This window comes from Dama dama, chromosome 32 (assembly GCF_033118175.1).
Source record: "Dama dama isolate Ldn47 chromosome 32, ASM3311817v1, whole genome shotgun sequence".
Lineage (NCBI taxonomy): Eukaryota > Metazoa > Chordata > Mammalia > Artiodactyla > Cervidae > Dama > Dama dama.
The window spans coordinates 45,158,508-45,172,472 of record NC_083712.1 but is presented as its reverse complement, the minus strand read 5'-3'; positions in this window follow the sequence as shown (position 1 = coordinate 45,172,472).

Below are 13,965 nucleotides of genomic sequence, written 5' to 3'. Positions count from 1 at the left end.
TAAATGGATGCCTGTTAGCTAACTTTAAAAATAGGAAAAATTAATAACGAGAACAGTCATGATAATAATAAGTGGTCTAGTATCACCCATTTGTCTGATGCTCTCTGTGTGCTGGAACAAATGCTTTTATACATTTTAGCACATTTTTACCCTCACAACAACCTTGATATTATAAGGCCATGTTAGAGCCAGGCTCTTTCTGCAACCTTCTCAAATCCAGCTCTGGAAACTGTGACAAGGGATGTGGATCTTGGCATGCATGCTAAGTCATGTCTGACTCTTTGTGACCCCATGGACTGTAGCCTGCCAGGATCCTCTGTCCATGGGATTTTCCAGGAAAGAATACTGGAATGGGTTACCATGCCCTCCTCTAGGGGATCTTCCCCACCCAGGGATCAAACCTACTTCTCCTGCATCTCCTGCACTGGCAGGTGCGTTCTGAGAAGCCCTTGTGGATCTTTGTTATTGTTGTTCAGTCCCTAAAGTCACGTCCGGCTCTTTGTGACCATATGGACTGCAGCATGGTAGCCTCCCCTATCTCCTGAAGTTTTCTCAGACTCATGTCCATTGTGTTGATGATGACATCCTACCATCTCATCCTCTGTCATCTCCTCCTGCCTTCAATCTTTTCCACCATCAGGGTCTTTTCCAATGTCAGCCCTTCACATCAGGTAGCCAAAGTATTAGAGCTTCAGCTTCAGCATCACTCCTTCCAATGGATATTCAAGGCTGATTTCCTTTAGAATTGACTGGTTTGATCATCTTGCCGTACAAGTCACTCTCAAGAGTCTTCTCCAGCACCACAATTCAAAAGCATCAGTTCTTTTGTGCTCATCCTTCTTTATGGTCCAGTTCTCACACCTGTACATGACTACTGGAAAAACCATAGCTTTAACTATACAAATCTTTGTTGGCAAAGTGATGTCTCTGCTTTTTAATAAGTTGTCTAGATTTGTCCCCAGAGTCCCTCTTGGCCCCCACTTCCCCTCCTGTTTCTCCCTTTAGAGCTATTTTCATTCCTCTGTCAACTGTCTGCTACCCCCGGGAAAGTACAGTTTGCCTTAGGTTAGTGTCTTCCTCACCAGAATTCCGGTGAAAAAATTCTGCACTTCATTTCATGTCTACAAGGAAATGGAGGCAAAGAAACTAAAGCAATTTGCCCAAGATCCCTCAGCTCATAAACAGTAAATCCAAACTTGAACCAGGGTCTTTCTGACTTGTAACCACTCTGTTCTTTCTTCTAATCAGTTTTTTCTTTATAATTTTATCACCTGTCGTTGATCCTGTTTATGTCAAGGCTTAATGTCAGACTTTATAGATTTCTAATCAACATAATTTGAGCAGAGCGATTACTTGGAACCACAGCTGACAAGTCCAAGGGTGCCCAGAGGAGTTTAAAATGGGTTGCAAAAACTTGTTAACTGGGTTGTTTATTTAAAAGGGAACAAAAATCTCTTCGGTTATAAAGTTGGAGGCATCATAATTAAACAGGCCTCCCAAGGTGCAGTCTTAAAAAAGACTTTCTAGACGACAGGTTTCTTGTTTATCCGCCCGCCCCACCGTGACGGCTCTGGCTGATCCTCCTCTGGGGAAATCGCAGTTTCTCGACATTCCAGTGTCTGCAGATGTCACTGGTCCTGGGCCTGAGCTCTTGTTTTGCCTCCACTGAGTGAGTGACAGTGAACCCATGAGATTTTATAGCTGCCGTGACTATAACAGAAACTCTACTTGGGTACTCCTGTGATTACTGCACAGGCCTTCACGTGGCCTGGTTGGGATTTTCTGCCCTCTCTGGTTTCCTTAGCTGCTTCCTCCCAAAAGCACCAGCATAGGCTCCACTGGTCAGTGGTTTTCCATCTTGGTTTCTTGTTCCCATCCAGGGAACTTTTATAAAATACTGATGCCTAGACCATCTCGCTGATAAATTAAATCGGAATCCCAGGGGGTGGGGAGGACTCTGTCGTGTAACTCTTGGACTAGATGACTATTAAACTAAATTCCTTAATTACCACTGGGATATGATTCTGGGGCAGATATTTCAGGAGGCTGTTATAGAAATACTCTGCAGTGTCAGCAAGGAATTTAGCAAAATGGCTTGTGATGTTCTGACTTAAAACAGAGAGGACATCAACCAGATTAGCCACAAATGGTGCTGAGGGAAAAAAACTACCCCCACACTCAGTGGTTTACATCAGGGAGCATTTATTTCCTTCTCATGGGTCTGCAGGAGAGCGTGGTCTGGCTGGTCCAAGCTGGACTTTGCAGAGTGGTTTTGCGTCAGGCTGCAGGTAAGCTGGACTTCACTCCAGGAGGAGGTGTGACTCAGGTCTTATTCACGTGTCTCATCTTCCTTGGACCACGGCTGTCTAGGGAATGCACGTCTCATGGTGGGTCACTGGCAGGCAATCCCCAGGCATGAAGTGCTAAAGGCACTAAAGGCCTCTCTGCTCACGTCATGGTCACTCTGCCTCTGGACCAAGTAATCCGAAAACTCAGCCCAACACTAGTGATGTGGTGACATGCACTCTGCCTGTGGGTGGGGGAAAGGGATAAATCACTTGTCCACAAAAGTCCCTGCTCTCATAAGAGTGCGTTTGTTGGGTTATCTTAGAATGGGTTTCCCTAGTGGCTCAGTGGTCAAGAATCCACCTGCTAATGCAGGAGACACGGGTTCGTTCCCTGGGTCAGGAAGATCCCCTGGGGAAGGAAATGGCAACCCACTCCAGTATTCTTGCCTGGAGAATCCCATGGACAGAGGAGCCTGGCGGGCTGCAGTCCATGACATTGCAAGAGTTGGACACATCTGAGTGACTAAACAACAGCAAGCAACAGTTCTTAGAAGACAAGGGACTAAAGAAGGGTCTGTTTTTTCAGTTTTCCTATAGATATAAAATTATACCAAAATAAGAAGTTTATTCAAAAGGCACAAAAGACTGGACTGCCATGAGAGTTGCAGAGATAGTTTTAGTTACCAGAAGTGTTGAAGTAAAGCGTGGACCATCCTTTGGTGGGAAAGTTGCGCAAAGATCAAGCATTAGCTGATTATTTGGTGCACGGCCTAGATTTTCAACTGTTATGCCATAGGGAGAAACAGAAAGACAAGGGCATGGAGATAAAAGATTCAAACTGTCATACGGCTGAAACCAACTAGAGAAAATTTCAAAAGGATAAACGACATCACACATTCAGGTTTACAATTTCGATTGTTTATACATATTACATAAAGTCTAGGCACAAGAACCTGATATGTGGTTATATTCGTTTGGCTCATTGATGAAATACAGCTTTAATTGGAATTCCTAAAGAGCCATGAGTGTCTCCTGTCAAGATTAGCCTGGAGGGTGTACTGCAGCCAAAGCCACTAGTTGGCCATAGAACAGGGGCCGACTGGGGTCAGTCGTATTGTTAACAGTAACAGCAAGAGCAGCAGCTAATGCCGTGGAGTGTCTATGAGGTGCCAAGTACAGCTAAGTGCTTTATGTGGATCACTTCATCTTCAGAAACCCCACTGAGGTGAGTACTAATGACGGGACTATTTTACAGGCGACGAAACTGAGGCTCTGTGAGTTAAAATAGCCTTCCCAAGACTGCGCCATGCATGAATGTCAGTACTGGGAGTTCAGCTCAGGATGTCCGATCCTGCAAAGAGGGGGTGTAATCACTGCACTCTCCTGCCTGACCATTCAGACAGTCAACCCATTCAAAGCACCAGCCCTTGCTTCAGAAGCCTTCCGCCTTGTGACAGAGGCCAGCCTGTGATCAGTTTGCTGTGATATGTGGCACATTTCTGGAATCATCTTGAGACACGGCTATGTCTACTTAGGTTAGACCTCTGGTACCACTTCATACGTCTCTGGAAATCGCAGTATGTTCCCCAAGCTGCCATACAACGGACTTCCTTCCCCAAACCCGAGTACCCACCCTCACGGTCCCCAACCCCGGGGGTGGCGGGGACACATTCTGTGCTGCTACTATAGCCTCCACTTTGCTGTTGATTATTTCTCACTTGCCAGACAGAGCTGACAGCCAAATGAAGGGCTGGGATTTCCCAATCAATAGTTGTTAGAACTGCACTTATTGTACATGGAGTGACTTTCGGGGCCAGGGTGACTCCCTTAACAAGAAAAAGAAAAAAGTAAGAGTGCATTTGGTAACATAAACACAGCTCTCTGCCAGGAGAAGCTAGATTCAGCCAAAGAAATGAATTTGCATACATCCCTTCTCTCTTATCATTGCCTTACATATAAGCACACCCTGGACTTCTCCTAAGAGAATGTGGCATGGACAGGTTGTGTGTATGTGTGTCTTTTTTTTTTCTTTTTCTGGTTGCCTTTTTAACTAGAAAAAGAAAGTTAAGACACCAGGTTTATTTAACAGACTTGAACATGAAAAGGAGCAGAGAGAAAGACCGGTTGATAAAAAGAGAAAAAACATCTATTCTTGTGAAAGTGAATGACCGGAGGTGGTGGAGAGTAAAAAGGAGGTAGAGAAAGCCAAAGGAGAGAGAACTTGTCAGAAAGGGAGTTAGAGTCAATATTTGCTGCTTACTGGAGTAATTTACTGTGAAAAACAAGGTGTCCCTAAGCAAGTCTAGTCCTGCGAAGTCTTCTGAAATGATCCGGAAAGGAGAACAGACTCATTTTTACAACCAAAGACTGTGATTCATGAGGCGATGCTGGTGTATTTTCACTAGTTTTCTCTTTTCCATTATCAGAAATCACTCAGTTTTCCAGGCTTAACTTTTGAGCCCTAGTCACGAGCAGGCCATTCTGAGTCTGTATGGTGGATACCTTTCCTGAAATAAATAGACCGACTAACTTTACAGAGGCTTTGCTGGTAGCTCAGATAGCAAAGAATCCTCTTGCAATGCAGGAGACCCAGGTTTGATCCCTGGGTTGGGAAGATCCCTAGGAGAAGGGAATGGCAAACCACTGCAGTATTCTTGCCTGGAGAATGCCATGGACAGAGGAGCCTGGCAGGCTACCGTCCATGGGGTTGCAAAGAGTCAGACACAACTGTGAGACTAAACACAACACAGCTTTATAGAGAGAGAAGAGGTCCATGGTTTCCTAATTCTTGATGAAATAGCTTTGTATTTCTTATCTATCTTAACAGCTTGTCGGTTCCACATCCCATGTTGTTGAAACCATTTCTTATTGAGTCTAACTTACCTTTCATGCTCTGTCATTCTCAGAGGTCTTCGAGAGGTGGAATCTTAAGAAAGACCTCCATCTTGGAGTTAGACCATCACCCCTCATTCTCAAAAGTGTGTACAGACCCGGTCATAGCAGCCTTGCTTGAGATAAGCTCTGGCAAATCAGCCATCTGCCCTTACTGTCTGGCAAACACTGCTACCAGCACGCAGGGAGTACGCGCCCAAGATGGGATTGGCTTTGAGGTTAATCAGACCAATTTTTAGAAAGCAGGAGAGAACTCTGAGAGCAAACACAGACCTTGGGAGCTAGTAGCCTAAAACCTGAGCCTGCCAGTTATAAGTCATGACTTTTAACCCGTGGAGTATTATCTACAGATGTATAGGAATTCTGTCTATACTTAAGCCATCATTTAGAGAGAACAAAATGTGATGATATGAATAAAATACTTTTCACGCTTTGGGAGGCAGATATTTAGAGATGAGGTACCATTTTTTAGTATTTTACTGAAGTTTAGTTGACTTACAATGTAATTTCTGCTGCATAGCAAACTGACTCAATTATAGATATATATGTATACATATACAAATATGTATTCTTTTCCATTATGGCTTGTCACAGGATATTGAACAGGACCTTGTTGTTTATCCAAACTGTATATAGTAGCTTACATCTGCTAATCCCAACTGCCAATCCTTCCCCCTTGGCAACCACCAGACTGTTCTCTATGTCTGTGACCGTTTCTGTTTTGTAGATAAGTTCATTTGTGTAATGTTTTAGATTGCATGTATAAGTGATACCCTATGATATTTGTCTATGGTATCTTTATTCTGTATTTTTATGTAAAACTACTTCTTGATATCATATTTGTAAACTCCATACCTCCAGGCTAGGTTTTAAAATCACATAAGAAAACAAAAAAGGGGGTGGGGTGGGGGCTAGGTAACTGAATGAATAGGTACAGAGACAAATGGATAAAGCCATATTTCTTACGTGGTGGTTTTTAAATATAAATCAGAATAAGCTGATGCTCTTAACTCAATATGGGAGAAATTCAGCTTAAGAAAAATGAATACTAAGATGAAATAGAAGAGTGTGTAAGAATGGACTTAAAAAAACCCAAATCTGAGATGCTGCATGAAACCCTGTATCTAGTAAAAAGCAGTAGGGAGGGCACCTGGGGACAGAATGGCCATCGTGAACCGCGAGAATAAATGTCACAAGCAGATGATAGCTTCCCGAGGCAGAGCTTAGATCTCACAGTGTCTTGGCTTTCTGAATTTCTTGCCCCACACTGGCTGCTTGATAGATGGTCACTGTTTAAATTAAATGCAGAGAAGGCAAACATTATTTATGCTAATCAATATAGAAACTAGATGTTATTACCAGAAAAAGGAGAGCCAAATTATGATGGGAAATTGGATGCAATAAGAGACTAAAAGTAATTGAAAAAGTCATTCAGTCATGTTTGGGAGAGAGGAAAAGGAATTTTGAATAGGGTCTGGGTGAGAATATGTAATAGGACTACAGGTGAGACAGATAATTGTTCCAGAGAGACGTGCTGTTGTCGTTAGAGGTGACCACTGTCTTGAAAGAAAACCTTGCATTGGCTTCTAGGTAAGAAAGCCTCCTTCAAACTAGGTGCATGGGAAATGTGTGCTTTCATAAATGTGTTATAAAGAAAAGCTGAGTGAGTGAAATACAGGAAGAGAAGCTGGCTGCTCCAAGTAACTCAAGGGTAAGGAGACTATTTCTAAAAATTAAATTGGCCTAGCTAGAGAGTGAAAGTGACTGTATCAGGAGAAGAGAAGGTTTGCCAGTGCTGGAGGAATCCACGCAGAGGCGGGAAAGCTGTTATGGAGAGTAGTTATTGGAGAAATACGGGCATCAGGTGGGCACTGGGATCCCCTCTTGATCCTGAGATGACTGTTGTGCAGATGCTGAGTCAGTCATGTCTGACTCTTTGTGACCCACGGACTGCAGCACGCCAGGCTGCCCTGTCCTTCACCGTCTCCTGGAGTTTGCTCAGGGCCATGTCCATTGAGTTGGTGATGCTGCCCAGCCATCCCATCCTGATGTGCTGTGACTCAGTAATGAGACCCCTGTGCCCAGTGGGTGCTCCTGGGACCCACACTCACTTTTAGCAGTGTGCCCTCCCCTCCGCACGTGTAGCCAGTCTAACAGACACCGCAGTGGTTTAGCCTCTGACGCCCCGAGAAAAAGAGAGGCGGCTCAGTTGGTAGCACGTGCTGATTTCTGCAGTATCGCTGCTGCCACTGTGGCTGATTTTAAGCTTTCAGTGTGATGTCACTGAATGTGGGGTTGGGAAGATCTGTTAACAGCTGACTCCCAGGACCCGTCATTTTATTCAGGAAGTGTAACTAATTTCATGACTTGTTTCTGCTCACTTCATTTGACCACCCAATCTCTCACCTGGGTATCCAGTCTCCTGGGATAAACCATAATGAAAAGAATATAAAAAAAGAATGTATATATGTGTGTAACTGAGTCACTCTGCTATGTAACAGAAATTAACACAACATTGTAGATCAACTATGCTTCATTAAGCAAATAAAAGAAAGAAAATGTGACTGTCTTTGAAGCTTAGGATTTTAATGGTTAGACAACTTTCCAAACGGAAATACATATGTTAAAGACCAATTTATCCTATCACTAGGACATAGATTTCATTAAGAATGCCCTTAATCACTGTGGCAGTAGAAATTATCAATGTTTGAAAACTCAATGAATAGCAAGAGTTTTTATGGGAAGCAGTTGCTAGGTTCACTGTATAGTTTGGTCTATATTGGAGATTCAGGGGTTAGCCCATTCCTGATGGCCCTTAACTAAAAAAAAAAAAAAAAAAAAAAAAAAAAAAAACCCATGAAAACAAAACACTACTTATACTTATACAATAATACAAAGTGGAACTCAGTTCCTGAGCAGTGGGACTTACCTGAAGCTTTACTGAGAACAATGAAAGCAGTGTGTTAGTTAGCATTAGGATCAACTACATATCAAAGAAAATACAACATAATCATAACTTAAACGCACATCATTTCACCTAAAATAAGTCTGGAGGGGAGCAGTTTCAGGTTAGTGGTAGAGGTACATGGTTGTTAACATCTCAGTCTGCATCTGTCTGTCTGCTCCATCATTTTTAGCACATAAACATTTCAAGGTCCAATAGAGTGATTAGTGCGCCAGGCATCATATCCAAATATTTTAAAAAGTAGGTAGCTGGGGAAGCACAAAAGGACACATCCTAGCCATCTCCTATTTTTTTTGAGAATCATTCCAGAAAGACTCATTCAACACTTCTTCTTCTACCTCCTTGATCAGAACACAGTCGCAGATGGTTAAGATCCTACCTATCTGCAAGGCTTGTCATAGCTTTGAGCGCTAAAGAATTGATGCTTTCAAACTGTGTTGCTGGAGAAGATTCTTGAGAGTCCCTTGGACAGCACGGAGACCAAACCAATCAATCCTAAAGGAAATCAACCCTGAGTATGCTGAAGGACTGATGCTGAAGCCACCTGATGCAAAGAGTTGACCCATTAGAAAAGACCCTGATGCTGGGAAAGGCTGGGGATGGAGGAGAAGGGAGCGACAGAGGATGAGATGATTAGGTGGCATCAGCGACTCTATGGGCATGAGTCTGAGCAAGCTCAGAGAGAGAGTGAAGGACAGGGAAGCCTCCTGTGTTACAGTCCATGGAGTGACAGAGAGTCGAACAGGACTTCACAACTGAACAACCACAGTCTGCAAGGGAGACCAGGAACGTGGTCTGTCACCTGGACACCGTGTTAGACCTGAATGCTCTTTCTTTGGAAGAAGAGAGTGGGAGTATCTAGGGATGGGCAGACTCTGTGATAGCAGAAATGACCCAGCTGCCAAGATTAACATGGTCCAGGCTGTGCACGCGCCTGATTATGGAGCCCTGCGGCTGAGCTGCAGAAGCGACTTACTGGTTTTTATTGAGCTTTAACCACCGTGGCTTGTACCTGGGATTAATGTATTCATTTTCCAGTTTCTCGAGTGAAATAGATGCAGACTCGTAAGATGTAAGGAAAAACAAAAGTGAAATTTGATGCTTTCTCCCCACCTCTCCCAAGACCTAAGGAGGAAGAAAGGGGAGGGGTCCGCCTGCAACACAGGAAACCCTGGTTCGATTCCTGGATCAGGAAGATCCGAGGGAGAAGGGATAGGCAACCCACTCCAGTATTCTTGGGCTTCCCTGGTGGCTCAGCTGGTAAAGAAGCCGCCCACAGTGTGGGAGATCTGGGTTGGATCCCTGGGTTGGGAAGATCCCCTGGAGAAGGGAAAGGCTCCCCGCTCCAGTATTCTGGCCCGGAGAATTCCATGGACTATACAGTCCACGGGGTTGCAAAGAGTCGGACATGACTGAGCAACTCTCACTTTCAGCCACAGGAGAGCCCTGTGGAGCCTGGCAGACTAAGTTACAAAGAAGTGGAGTGGGCCTCCTGCTCATGGCCTGCAGGCTCCCTGGAAAACCAGGTCTCAGTCCATCGGAGGTGAAGAACAGTGCCACCTGTGAGTGGCGGGCGTGGGGGGCGGGGGGCAGTGATGAGGGCGGGGCCCGCTGGGGGCCCTGTGCTAAGGCTGTGCTGGAGGAAGACACAGCTGGTGTGATTCTGCACCTTCTCCCGACAGCATGCCTAGCAGGCTTCTGAAAGCTATTGGTAAACAGCTGACACACTCTGACAGTTCCCCCACACATTTGTGCCCAGGGTCTAATAGCACCACTGTATGAAGTTGCCCCAGTGTTTCATATGGAAGTCCCATGGGCTTTGATCAACTTGGGACATGCTCTGGTCACCAAATGAGAACATTTCATGAAAAATAGCCCCTTGTTTGGAGGGAGCAGAGGTACCCAAACAGGTTGTCCCAGGTACCTGGACCAGTCCACCTAGTTGTAACACAATCTTCTTGCAGTGTATGAGAGTAGACCATTAGAAGATTAGTAGAAATTAGACAGTTAGTAGAAATTTGTGCCTAACTTGCTAGAGTTAAGCACATCCAGAAAGCAAATGTGAATACTGATAAGTGAAAGTCACTCAACTGTGTCTGACTCTTTTCAACCCCATGGACTATACAGTCCATGGAACTCTCCAGGCCAGAATACTGGAGTGGGTAGCCATTCCCTTCTCCAGGGGATCTTCCCAACCCAGGGATCAAACCCAGGTCTCCCACATTGCAGGCAGATTCTTTACCAGCTGAGCCATCAGGGAACCCCGCACACTGATAAACTGGTAACAAAAGATGAGTGACAAAGTGACAAAGAACTATAAAAATGGCAAATGTCTGTGTATGGAAAATTTCATAATATGAAATTCATAATAAGTTATGAATAAATAATAAGTTCATAAAATGAACTTAAGTTTGAGATATTTAGTGTTGGGACCAATTGTCAGTACACTTTGAATCATCATCATAAAAACTAAAATTGATGTTCAAAAAAATCACATCTGTTGATCAATAACAGTTTAAATTATATTCAATGCTTGCTAACAAAGACAGAAATATTTTAAATATTAGGAAAATTCCACCCAAGGTTTTTAAAACATATTTTAAACTATCATTTAAAGGCATGATAAATTCAACCCTAAGTCATTCACTAAGAACTCTAATCTGATAACATTCTACTGCAATATTACAGTTATTTTTGAGATGCTTAAAGAAGTGTATAACAGCACATATTTTATGCTATTAAGGCACATTACCACTTTGCAAAGTTTTGATGGATCCTGTCATTAGATAGCATTATACTTACTTGGTTGATGGAAACTATTGACCAATCTTTTTACACAATTTTGTTAAAATCATAGAATGTCATAATGTTCTATACAACCAGAAATCGCTGCCTTTGAGTGACACCTGGGTATGTCCTGAATTTTCTGACTAAATTGCTTCTATGTAGACATATCAATTTATAAAACTTTATAGACAGAAATTTGAATGCCTGACATCAAGGTGATTATTTTCCCCTAAACCTTTTCTTTCCTGCTTGACTGGGGAACCTGAGAATTTCCCATAATTCATACCTCCTAAGTAAGTAAGTCAGATTGTTATACTGTACACTTAAAATTATATTGTGCTTTTCATCAACTGTACCTCAATAAAAAAAATTTTTCATTTATTTTTATTAGTTGGAGGCTAATTACTTTACAATATTGTAGTGATTTTTGCCATACATTGACATGAATCAGCCATGGATTTACATGTGTTCCCCATCCTGATCCCCCCTCCCGCCTCCCTCCCCACCCCATCCCTCTGGGTCTTCCCAGTGCACCAGCCCCGAGCACTTGTCTCATGCATCCAACCTGGGCTGGCGATCTGTTTCACACTTGATAATATACATGTTTCAATGCTATTCTCTCAGATCATCCCACCCTCGCCTTCTCCCACAGAGTCCAAAAGTCTGTTCTATATATCTGTATCTCTTTTTCTGTCTTGCATATAAGGTTATCGTTACCATCTTTCTAAATTCCATATATATGCATTAGTATACTGTACTGGTGTTTATCTTTCTGGCTTACTTCACTCTGTATAATGGGCTCCAGTTTCATCCATCTCATCAGAACTGATTCAAATGAATTCTTTTTAACGGCTGAGTAATATTCCATGGTATATATGTACCACAGCTTCCTTATCCATTCGTCTGCTGATGGGCATCTAGGTTGCTTCCATGTCCTGGCTATTATAAACAGTGCTGCGATGAACATTGGGGTGCACGTGTCTCTTTCAGATCTGGTTTCCTTGGTGTGTATGCCCAGAAGTGGGATTGCTGGGTCATAGGGCAGTTCTATTTCCAGTTTTTTAAGAAGTCTCCACACTGTTCTCCATAGCGGCTGTACTAGTTTGCATTCCCACCAACAGTGTAAGAGGGTTCCTTTTCTCCACACCCTCTCCAGCATTTATTGCTTGTAGACTTTTGGATAGCAGCCATCCTGACTGGCGTGTAATGGTACCTCTTTGTGGTTTTGATTTGCATTTCTCTGATAATGAGTGATGTGGAGTATCTTTTCATGTGTTTGTTAGCCATCTGTATGTCTTCTTTGGAGAAATGTCTGTTTAGTTCTTTGGCCCATTTTTTGACTGGGTCATTTATTTTTCTGGAATTGAGCTGCAGGAGTTGCTTGTATATTTTTTAGATTAATCCTTTGTCTGTTTCTTCATTCGCTATTATTTTCTCCCATTCTGAAGGCTGTCTTTTCACCCTGCTTATAGTTTCCTTTATTGTGCAAAAGCTTTTAAGTTTAATTAGGTCCCATTTGTCTATTTTTGCTTTTATTTCCAATATTCTGGGAGGTGGGTCATAGAGGATCTTACTGTGATTTATGTCGGAGAGCGTTTTGTCTGTGTTCTCCTCTAGGAGTTTTATAGTTTCTGGTCTTACATTTAGATCTTTGATCCATTTCCTCAATAAAATTGAAAGGAAAAATTAAATTGAAAAACCTAAGCAAAGGAAAAGAAGCACGTATCATATCTATAATTATTAAATCTGAATGGTGTGATTATGGGTTCATTAAAATATTCTTTATTTTTATATATGATGGAAATTTTTTGCACTGCAAGTTTTCCAAGTTTAAAAAAAAGTTAGAAGCATCTATGGCCCTTCATTCTCAACTTTCTATTATCATCAAACTGATGGAAGTGAGCTGATACTGCTGCTCTATTATTAGCTATGCTCCATAATTGGTCAGAAATTTCACATTTTATTATATTGCTGCACCTTTCCCAGGGGCATAAATTATTAAGTGTTCAGTATTCATGGCCCATCTGCCCAGAAAAGTCAGACTAAGATTTTGGTGTAGGTTAGAATAGAGTTAGCATGAGTGAGGGTATTAAAATATGCAATACATTGGAGTTCATTTCCTAAAAGGAATCACAAGACCCAAAATCTCATCAAGTGGTTCTAACTATAGTGCATAAATAATGTTACCTTTAGGTTTTTAAGCATCAGGGTAAAATTAAGATCTGTTAATGTTGGATGGTAAAAAAGAAAAAACCTCTTATTAGGTACTCCTCCTGAACAAGCTAATTTGATTTATCCCAGGAAATTCTGGGCATGGTTAATGGCATATGAAAGGTAACAAAGAGAAATTTGCTGGATGTGGAATGATAACAAACCTAAGTTTGTTAGATGAGGAATTTTTCATGGTATTACTTTATAAAAATGTATGTAGATTTTTAAATGCCCAGGGAATTTTATTTATTCATTTGCCTGCACCAGGTCTTTGCTGTGGCATGCAGGATTTTGAGCTGCAGCATGTGGGATCTAGTTCCCTGATCAGAGATGGAGCACAGGCCCCCTGCTCTGAGAGTGCAGAGTCTTAGCCACTGAACCACCAGGGAAGTTCCATCAAGGAATATAGATATACAGTTTACATGCAGAATCTTTGGATGTCTTTTTTAATCTGCTCATATTCTCAATCAACTACATTTTTATATACTTTTTACTCATATCTTGTTGTGTTTATTCCAAGGATGACTGGATGTTTGGAAGGATGGATGTGTGGATGAATATTTTAGATCCCTCATGATTATGCTCTAAATGGGATGTTTTCCTTTCTTTGCTATTTTCAGGTTTCCTTTTAAAGTGTAGCATGTGTACAAATTTTATTCCCAGTAAATTCCCATGCACATAGTGTATATATTAAAAAACTGATTGGGAAAAAATAAATAAATAAATAAATAACTGATTGGGATAGCTAATCTGATCTTTCTCAAAAGCTCAGACTTGCTTAACATGGAAAAATAATAACTTTTAATCCTTTAAGTTAAAAAA